Raw genomic sequence first — 10,645 nt, 5'->3', positions numbered from 1 at the left:
TTTGTAAAGATAGCCTCTTCCGCAAACACATTCAAAAGCTAGCAGAATTCTTGCTATTTTTTTTTTTTTTGTTTTTTTGTTTTTTTGTTTTGTTTTGTTTTGTTTTTGAAATGGAGTCTCACTCTGTTGCCCAGGCTGGAGTGCAATAGCATGATCTCGGCTCACTGCAACCTCCACTTCCTGGCTTCAAGCGATTCTCCTGCCTCAACCTCCCCAGTAGCTGGGACTACAGGCACCCACCATCACGCCCAGCTAATTTTCGTATTTTTAGTAGAAACAGGGTTTCACCATGTTGGCCAGCCTGGTCTCGAACTCCTGACTTCAAGTGATCCACCTGCCTTGGCCTTCCAAAGTGCTGGGATTACAGGTGTGAGCCACCATGCCCAGCCAATCCCTGTTTACTTGAACTACCCACAGGGTTACTTCCTGCTCACAAGCAGGACTGTTTCTCACATGCCACCAATTGAGACAATCACCAGATCTTGCATGCAAGGAAGCCCTCCCTTACCTCTAAGCAGTAACCGAAGTTGTGGAATATTTTTGGCTACTTCAAGTCACTCGATGCCAGGAAAAGTTGAGTCAAAGGAATAGGACAAAAATTCCCCTGGCACCAGTTAAAAACACCTTCTCACCTCCCACTGACACAGCCTCTTACATCTTTCTCTTCCCCACCCATTTTGGCCTACTTTCTTGCCCTATCACTTCCCTAAGATGCTCATTTCACCCGGTCTTCCCCAGCACACAATGATGGCAGACAGGGTGGTGCGAGCCCCCCTGTGTCTATGGCATGTTTCAGGAGACAACGCTTCAGACTGACAGGTTAGCCTCACTACTCACTGAAATCACTTGGGTCTCTCCAGGTTTGTCCAGGTTCTCAAATACAGCCTCTTGTTTATCGGCTCGGACTTCAGTGAGGTTTTGCTTGTAGTTAACAGTGAGGTTCCGCTCCCGGATGATCTCCTGCAGGGCATCTGCATACTTCTTAACCCCAAAAATGGCTCCAAGAGAAGTATTGAAAATGATATTGGCCTTGGATCGCTTCCCTGTCTGAGAAAAAAAAGAATGACTCCATCTGCCTTCTTTTAAAAAAAAATCTAGACAAGAATTAAAACCCTCAGCAGAGACTTTGCTAGTTTTTGCCACCATTATGTCCTGGCAGGGCAACGGGTAGACCAATCCACTGCCTCCTCCTTACGTTCTGCCCATGACATACAACTAAGTATACACTTGAGTTGGGGACTGAGGTGGGCACTGTTCAGTTGAAGGCCAGAGGTGAAGGTTAGGTCCAGGCCAAGATAGAATAGAGCAGAATGGAATGTTTACTCATATGTTCATGTATTCATTCACTCAATAAATATTTAACAAAGTTCTAGAGTTGGCCAGATACTGTTCTAGGTGCTGAGGGAACAGCAGTGAGCAAAACTGAGTTCCAGCCAGGCGCAGTGCTTCACACCTGTAATCCTAGCATTTTGGGAGGCCGAGGTGGGCAGATCACCTGAGGTCAGGAGTTCCAGACCAGACTGGCCAACATAGTTCAAGATCAGCCTGTCTCTACTAAAAATACAAAAATTAGCTGGGCGTGGTGGCAGGTGCCTGTAATCTCAGCTACTCAGGAGGCTGAGACAGGAGAATCACTTGAACCCAGGAAGCAGAGTTTGCAGTGAGCTGAGATCGCACCATTGCACTCCAGCCTGGATGACAGAGCAAAACTCTGTCTCAAAAAAAAAAAAAAAAACTAAACTAAAAAGCAACAACAACAAAACCCTGATTTCCTACCTTCTTGATATTGTTCAGAGAGGCCAATATTCTCCCAAATGCCGAAGATCTTATGGTACTCAAAAGAGAACTTTCCTCTTAGGTCATCCAAGACTTGGGAGAAAAGAATTACACAAAGGAAGTTTCCAGGATGGAAGAAACAGCTAGTTTCTTATTCTTTCCTTTGCTCGGCTCCTTTCAGGACTTGCTCACCCGGATCTCACCATTTGAAGAAGTAAAGTGAGTAAGTGCCTCAAAAGGTTATGCCAACCCCTTAGGACCCAGGATGAACTTTCTTGGAGTCAGAAATGATTACTGGAGCTGTCTTTAATTCCCTACCTCACAGGGCTGTTGCAGTTTAAAGAATTCAGGGGATGGTCTTGCCCAGTCCCAGCCTCCACGCACACATTCAACCACTCCCCAGCCCGTTCTTCCCCACCCTTCTTCCTGTCTGTTCCCGTACATGACTATGGGCTGCTTGGAACCCTGCCATGGTCTCAAGCCAAACCACCCTTTGATAAACTAAATGTCACACCCCAGGCAAGAGCAGGGAGGACAAGAACAGCTTCCCTCCCAAGCTTAAGCCAGGTGTACTGGAGCTGCAGACACCTGCTCTTATACAGAGAGCATTTGGAGAATGCTGAGAAAGTCTCCTCCTGCCCAAATATCTCTTTCCATGAAGGTTTAAAGTTACATAAGAACATTTTTTTACTTTCAAAATTGGCATTTTGCCTATCATATTTTTTTAAATGCATACCCAAAGCACAGAAAATATTCATGAGCTTAAACTTGAGTGGAAGTAGTTGATAGCATTATGGATAAAAATGAACAATCTGCAACTCATTGTCTAACTATGTGGAAACATTTAAACAACCTCTCCAGTAGACTTTTTTTTTTTTAAGACGGAGTTTCGCTCTTGTTGCCCAGGCTGGAGTGTGATGGCCCGATCTGGGCTCACCACAACCTCCACCTCCCAGGTTCAAGCAATTCTCCGGCCTCAGCCTCCCAAGTAGCTGGAATTACAGGCATGTACCACCATGCCCAGCTAATTTTTTTGTATTTTTAGTAGAGATGGGATTTCTCCATGTTGGTCAGGCTGGTCTTGAACTCCCAACCTCAGGTGATCCACCCACCTCGGCATCCCAAAGTGCTGGGATTACAAGTGTGAGCCACCACACCCAGCATCCAGTAGACTTTTACACACATATTTAAAAAGTATGTAACAAAGACTATTTAATATTACATAATACATCTAAATTTTTCATGTACACTATGACTGTAACCATATTTAAGTATACAGAAAAAAAGCTAGAAAGCCATGTCAAACTGAAAACTGCAGCTTTATTAAAGCAATTGGATCATGAGTGATTTTCTCCTCTTTTCTATTTTATAAACTTCCAGTTATCTAATTTTGTACATATGTAACAAAAATTTAGAGATAAAAAAGGGATTACGATAGAGATAAAATGGAATTCCTGCAATCAGTGAATCAGCACTGTCTTCCCTGCTCATCTCTGTCCCCGGAAAGGAAGCATACCTTCCTGAAGTAGGCTTCTGATAAATACATGATCTTCTGAGGGGCTCCAGCACACTTCACTGGAGTATTTGGGAAGGTGAAGACGGCATTGCCCTCCTTGAAGTCCTGCAGAGCTTTCCATGTCTTCTCTACAGTCTTAACTGAATAATTCGACCCTATTTTGGGATGAGCAAAACCTTCAGGTAGGCCTTTAATCTGCAACAAAGTACACAAAAATCATTTTAAACAAAAGTGCAAATGTCCTTAGAGTCCTTGTTCTTTGCCATTTCTACAGCCTTTCAAATACTTCAGTACTATGATTACTCACCAATACCCACACGCCTAGAGCAGGCAGGTGGGTGAGGGTTCCAAGACCAGAGCTGTGGCACCCGCAGTCACCTGTCAAACTGCAGAGTGGGCCCAGCTCAGAGGAACCCTCCAACTCCCTGGCCTTGAGAACATAATTTGAATACCACTTTTCCCACCATCAGAGTGAGGACAAGACGCCAGCCAGCCTTCCTTTTCGGAGAACCAGTTGACTTACTGGAAAGAACAATTGGCAGGACCAAGTGCCATTTATATCATCAAGAATTTAAATCACCCTTTATCAGGTTGTACCAGACCAAACTCTAGGTAAAGGCATAAAGCCAGGTACCTAAAAACATGGACTTTAGGATCCCACATGCCAGTTTGAGTCCTGGCTCTTCCACTTACCAGCATTGTGACCCCGCATAAATTACATAATACTTCTAAGCCAGTAGGTCTCCGAGTGTGATGCTCAGACCAGCAGCACAAGCACCACCTGGGAACTTGCTAGAAATGCAGATTATCAGGCCCCACCCTAGACCTACTGAATCAGAAACTCTGGGAGCAGGCCCAGCAATCTGTGTTTTCACAGGCCCTCCAGGTGATCCAGATGCACACTCAGGTTTGAGAATCTTAATGTTCACCATCTGTGAAATGGGGATAAGGTATCTACTTCACAGGGTTGTGGGCAGAAGCAAATGAGGCCATGCATGTAAAGGACACATGCACATGGCAAATATCCTGTAAATGTTAGCTGATTATTGCCAATAAGATCAACTGGATACCTGTTATAAATGTTAGAAGGCTCATAGAGTGCAATGAAGATGTCACAGACTGAGTTAGAGACAAAAGTCCCAGTTCTTAGCAAGAACAGGTTCAACTTCAATCATCAAGAAACAGTCATCCAGCCGGGCGCTGTGGCTCACACCTGTAATCCCAGGACTTTGGGAGGCCAAGGCGGGTGGATCACGAAGTCAGGAGATTGAGAACATCCTGGCTGACATGGTGAAACCCCATCTCTACTAAAAATACAAAAAATTAGCCAGACGTAGTGGCGGGCGCCTGTAGTCCCAGCTACTCGGGAGGCTGAGGCAGGAGAATGGCGTGAACCCGGGAGGCGGAGCTTGCAGTGAGCCAAGATGGTGCCACTGCACTTCAGCCTGGGCGACAGAGCAAGACTCCGTCTCAAAAAAAAGAAAAAAGAAAAAAAGAAACAGGCATCAAGATGAGCCGGTCCTTCAGAGCCTCCCCGGGCCACTCTCTGGGACACCTCCAACATCACTCCAGACACCCATCCCTGAGGTCTCAAGGAAACAAAGTCTTCTCATCTCCTCAGTGGCCTGGGTTCATTACTTATCCACACTCAATGTTAAAAGCAACTATTTCTTTGTTACTGTTCACCCTGTTACAGTTAGATAGTAGTGACATTGGCAGTCTCAATAATAATAACTCTTATAAAATCACCTTGTACATTAATGTTTTCACAGCTTCAATCAATGCCAGCACTGGATAGTCACTATGTACCTCTGAGGGAGGCAGGGGAATATTATTAGCACATAGAATGGATGGAGCCCTGCCCAGAATCTTAAAGAACCAGACACCAAGGCCTCTGCCCACCTGCCTGGGGGTCTTCCCACAGGACCGCCATACCTTCTAGTTCCCCAAGCAAATCTCATTATCCAAGAGATAAACAAGCAGTTGATGTCTTATCACCTTCATTATCTTTCCCTAGTTTTAAGAAAGTGTCGTTGATGGCAAAGGTGCCGTAAAGTGGTAACCAAGCTCCTTTCAGGAAAACCTGTGTCAAAAAGGGTGGTTTTGACCCCTCATCCAGTCAGAGTTGCTTCCCTGGGAATTCTGAAGCAGAGAGAGCTAGAGAGGAGGGGAGAGAGGAAAAGGGAGAATCAGGGAGAGATGAGATGTGACTTCTCCTTTGGCTTCCAGCAACAGGCTATGCACTAGGGAGCTGTGGACTATCCTATCACAGAGAGTAGACCAGCAGGCAAGGTGGCCTGCTGCAGAGACCCTGTGAAGCTGGCCTGAGAAAGAGGCCGAGACAGATGGACAAAGACAGACTGCCTGAGTCCAACAGAACTCACAGTGGAGATCCAGTCCTGCCAGAGGCCCACCTACATTCCTGCCCTAGTGTTCCAGAAACATCTCAGTATTTTCATCCATGATCTCCAGTTTTTATTTACACCAACCTGAGTAGTTTCCTTGAATTTGCCATCAAAGAGTCCCAAGTAGCACAGTGACCACGGTTAAGTTACTACATTCCCTTAGCCTCAGTTTCCTATCTATTAAGTGAAGATAAAAATGCCTCCCTCACAAGTAGTTGTAAAGAATCAATTTTTGATTCCTGGCTGGGTGCAGTGGCTCATGCCTGTAATCCCAGCACTTTGAGAGGCTGAGGCAGGTGGATCACTTGAGGCCAGGAATTTGAGACCAGCCTGACCAACACAGTGAAACCCCGTCTCTACTAAAAAAAAAAAAAAATACAAAACTTAGCCAGGCGTGGTGGTGGGCACCTGTAATCCCAGCTACTCTGGAGGCTGAGGCAGGAGAATTGCTTTAACCTGGGAAATGGAAGTTGCAAGTGAGCTGAGATCATGCCACTGCACTCCAGCCTGGGTGACAGAACTCTATCTCAAAATAAAAAAGAAACAACATTTGATTCCTAGCATGGTTCCTGGTATGTAATAGAGATTCCATAATAATAGCTACTTTTAAATATCTCTGTGACTTGGTTTGCTACAAGAGGCTGCTATGAACTCTGAGCACTGGCCTCTGCAGCCCTTCTCACATGACACTGGGACTTTGGAAAGACAGTACCACGGAGATGCATTGCCTTTGCTAGGTCAACACTGTGGGGGCTTTTCTTAGAAGGTATGCTCCTCTTGAAAGTAGTCGTAATAGGCACCTTTCTCCATATCATCTACTTCATAGCTTGCCAGTCATTCTAACAGACTCATGGCCCATGGCACCATGACTCAAAGCCATCTTACAACATACACAACAACTTGTAGCTTCTCTGAACTTTCCCACAACACATCCCAAGACATTTTCACTACCCTTCCTCTGGACATGTCACAATTCAGGTTTCTTTACATAGAAGCACACTTCAAAGATGCTTATTGGGCCAACTCTGATGAAGCCCTTGCCCAGGTCACATTCCTGAAGCTTGTTACCCAGTTAGCACAGATGTTTCCTGTACTCCAACTATTTACTCGTAGTCCCCAACAAGCTTCTGGAAATGATAGTATTTACCAATTTACTCTGCTGTGTTTTAGAAAAACAAGCTTGAATCTCACAACTTTCAGACAGCATCTGGCCCCCCAGCTCACTGAAAAGGGAGCTCTGAGGAGCTTCTGGGTGGCATTTCCAATGCAGCGGTTACTTCACACTAAAACCCTGGCATCTACACAACAAAACCCAGATGTCCCTCCAGCAACTGATGAGCTACCTGCTGGTGTTCCACCCCTTAAAGTCTGTTTTAAAATTTATAATCTCAACCCTCCTTCCAAAGTGGAATTTAATCTTCAATACAGCCAACTCAGTCCCACATAGAAAGACAGGTTTCTTACAAATGTAGAAAGAAAACTGCTGTTTTGCAAGAGTTCTCATTAAGGTATGAGCATGCTGAACTCTAATTAAAGCTTAAAGCTAGAACATATTATTACTGACAGAAACTTAGAGAAGACTTCCTTAAAACTATCAAAGGACTGCCAAGAAATAAAACCAGAAGAGATTTTCTTAGAACCCCTTTCTTGTCAAAATGAATACAATCAAGCAACTAAATGCATCATTTGCTCTTGGCATAGATAAGCCAGCATAACACAGAAACAGTTTCACACAGTACCTTCTCATAGTTCAGCTGGATTCCGAGAGCAATAATAAGATATCGGTAGGAGATCTGCAACACAAAAAGACATTATTTTAGACCAGGACCCAAGAAGCAGCAGTTCAAGGACTGACTCAGGCCCCAGATGTGGTTCCGCGTGGTCTGAGGGAGGCAGGGAAATATTACTAGCCCATAGAACAGATGAGAAAACCAAAGCAGAACAAGGTTGGGTTCAGGTTCCCATTTTTTAATCTGAATGTCCTGGGGCGGGGGGAGGTGGGCAGACAGGCAGGGAGGGATGCACGTCCACTCCCCTCATGCCCTCTGCCATCTATGCCTCATACCTCACTGCTTCACAAACATTCTGTAAGCTGCCTAGATCCAGAAAGCTTGAGACAGCTATGTGTTTACACAGTGAGAGGCCACAATTATTTGTACAGTGCTTGTATTAACACTTTTTCATACTGGGAGGTAAGAAAAGGGCTTCCTAATCTTAAAAGACAATCCACTGTCTAAAATCTATGGGGCAGGCCAGGCACAGTGGCTCACACCTGTAATCTCAGCACCTTGGGAGGCCAAGGCAGGTGGATCACTTGAGCTCAGGAGTTGGAGACCAGCCTGGGCAACATGGCAAAACCCTGTCTCTGCAAAAAATACAAAAATTACCCAGGCGTGGTGGCATGCACCTGTAGTCTACAGGGGGGTTGAGGTGGAAGAATCGCTTGAGCCTGGGAGGTGGAGGTTGCAGTGAGCAGAGATCACACCACTGCACTCTAGCCTCGGTGATAGAGTGAGACCGTTTCAAATGTACATATAAATACATTATATATTTAAAAACTAAAATCTATTGGGTAATATGTGAATCCCAAGCAAGTCTGATCTGTCATGTGGATTGGACCAATATCATAATTGGGAGATTGCTTTTTTGAAGGTCATTGAAAGGCTATGACATAGTTCACCTGATCTTATTTAACGACCTGTATGGGGTGAAAAATGTCCCTTCTTCAAATGTGGGTATTGTATCCATAAGTAGCATGATGGAAATCTGGGTTTAGGACAAAGAGGAAGACAAGTTTAGGCCAAAAAGTATAAGCAAAGTAGCCGTAAAGTACAAGAACTTGCCTAAAAAACTGGAGTCGGAGAATGATTGCAATGAGACTCAGGAGCCCAGAAAGAAGAAACAGGTGGTGATTACCATGATCCTGTACTAAATGGCGGAGCAGAGCAAGCAACCTGAGCGAATCATAGTTGGAGAGAGAGGACTCCAAGACCTGAGAGTGCTTGGCTCTGGCTGAGGAGCCAAGGGAAGCAACGTGCAGAATAGGTCCCGCCTGGCATCCAGGAGCTTCAGCCCCAGGGGCACCTCCGCAGCAGGCTTTCCCATTATGACATGATCACCTCACCACTGGCCCCTCCCAGGAGTTCCCCAGCACAGTGTGCATGAGGCTTCCTAGCACTTGTTCTCCCCACCACACTGACCACTCCTACAGGATAAAAGTTACGTCTTATTCCTTATATTCCTAGAATCTAGCACAGTCACTAAAGTGGGGAACTCTGTAATGTTTGTTGGGTGAATGGATAGATGAATGATTTCAGTTGCTTGTGAAAAACACAATTTCCCTAAGTGGATAGATAATATAAGCATTTTCATCTGTATGTTTTCCCTATCCATAGAAAGATGATGTCTCGGCCAGGCGCAGTGGCTCATGCCTGTAATCCCAGCACTTTGGGAGGCCGAGGTGGGTGGATCACGAGGTCAGGAGTTTGAGACCAGCCTGACCAACACAGTGAAACCCCGTCTCTACTAAAAGTACAAAAAATTAGCTGGACATGGTGGCGGGCACCTGTAATCTCAGCTACTCGGGAGGCTGAAGCAGAAGTTCGCTTGAATCCAGGAGGTGGAGGTCACAGTGAGCCAGGATCGCGCCACTGTACTCCAGCTTGGGTGACAGTGCGAGACTCTATCTCAAAAAAAAAAAAAAAAAAGAAAAGGAAAAGGAAAGAAAGAAAGATGATGTCTTGAAATTCCATCTTCTGCAGGAAAGGGCACTGGGCCCGTTAAGTGGATGGCCAAACCGTGTTGAGCAATCCAGGCACGTTAGGTGAGAGCTAGCACGGGCTCTGGCAGTGATGATCTACAGGTGAAACACTTGACCACTGCCAATAGAGGAGCTTTTGGTTTGTGCAGGCCACCACCAAGCATAATACAACATAATATTGATTATGCTCTGTTTTATTCGAGCATAATATTCATTATTTCTAAGGACTAAAACCACGCCAGCTTAAGATTATGAGGAAAAAAATCATTAAGAGAGAATAAACCCTCCACAGCAACAGAGCAAGAAGAAAACCTCAAGCCTTTTAAATGAGTTCAAGTTTTCAGGTTAGATGACCTAAACCCTCAGGAACCGCAAAAGCTTATAGATAAGACTTTAGAACCGGGCGCGGTGGCTCAAGCCTGTAATCCCAGCACTTTGGGAGGCCGAGATGGGCGGATCACAAGGTCACGAGATCGAGACCATCCTGGCTAACACGGTGAAACCCTGTCTCTACTAAAAAATACAAAAATCTAGCTGGCCGAGGTGGTGGGCGCCTGTAGTCCCAGATACTCGGGAGGCTAAGGCAGGAGAATGGCGTAAACCCAGGAGGCGGAGCTTGCAGTGAGCTGAGATCCGGCCACTGTACTCCAGCCTGGGCGACAGAGCCAGACTCCGTCTCAAAAAAAAAAAAAAAAAAGACTTTAGAGCAGTTATGTACAACAGTGTAGACCTTGCCAGAAGGCTGAATATCTGCAAGTTATTCTCATATTACACAGGGGTCAGAAGAGGTAAATTCTGACATGAACGCCTCAGTAAATAGGCTATTAATCCTTTGCAAAAGTCTAGGCTCAACTACTAAATAGACATTTCATAGTACTTTTTTAAAAGATTAGCTGGGCATGGTAGTGTACGCCTGTAAGTCCCAGCTTCTCAGGAGGCTGAGGCAGATCGTTTGAGCCCAATAGTTCAAGTAACAAACAGTGAGCTGTGATCTCACCACTGCACTCCAGCCTGGGCAACAGAGCAAGGCTGAAGGGAGGGGAGGGGAGAGGAGGGGAGGGGAGGGGAAGGAGAAAGAGGGAGGAAGGAGACAAAGAGAGGAAGGAAGGGAGGGAGAAAGAAAGGAAGGAAGGAAGAAGGAAGGGAGGGAGGGAGGGAGGGAGGAGAAGGAAGAAAGAGGGGGAGGGG

At 45.5% G+C, this 10,645-nt stretch overlaps 1 long non-coding RNA gene across 1 annotated transcript; it reads right to left on the bottom strand.

Moving 5' to 3' along the window:
* Positions 1 to 817: 817 nt before the first annotated feature.
* Positions 818 to 7,521, bottom strand: LOC113221107. The gene is made up of 3 exons (XR_003307707.2): positions 7,437 to 7,521; positions 3,293 to 3,487; positions 818 to 1,047 (listed from the first exon to the last, which is right to left on the bottom strand). It is a non-coding gene; the product is annotated as an uncharacterized LOC113221107 (long non-coding RNA).
* Between the last annotated feature and the right edge of the window lie 3,124 nt (positions 7,522 to 10,645).

This window comes from Piliocolobus tephrosceles, unplaced genomic scaffold, assembly GCF_002776525.5.
Source record: "Piliocolobus tephrosceles isolate RC106 unplaced genomic scaffold, ASM277652v3 unscaffolded_20619, whole genome shotgun sequence".
Lineage (NCBI taxonomy): Eukaryota > Metazoa > Chordata > Mammalia > Primates > Cercopithecidae > Piliocolobus > Piliocolobus tephrosceles.
The sequence above is the reverse complement of the archived record's forward strand: the minus strand, read 5'-3'. Positions and strand labels throughout refer to the sequence as shown.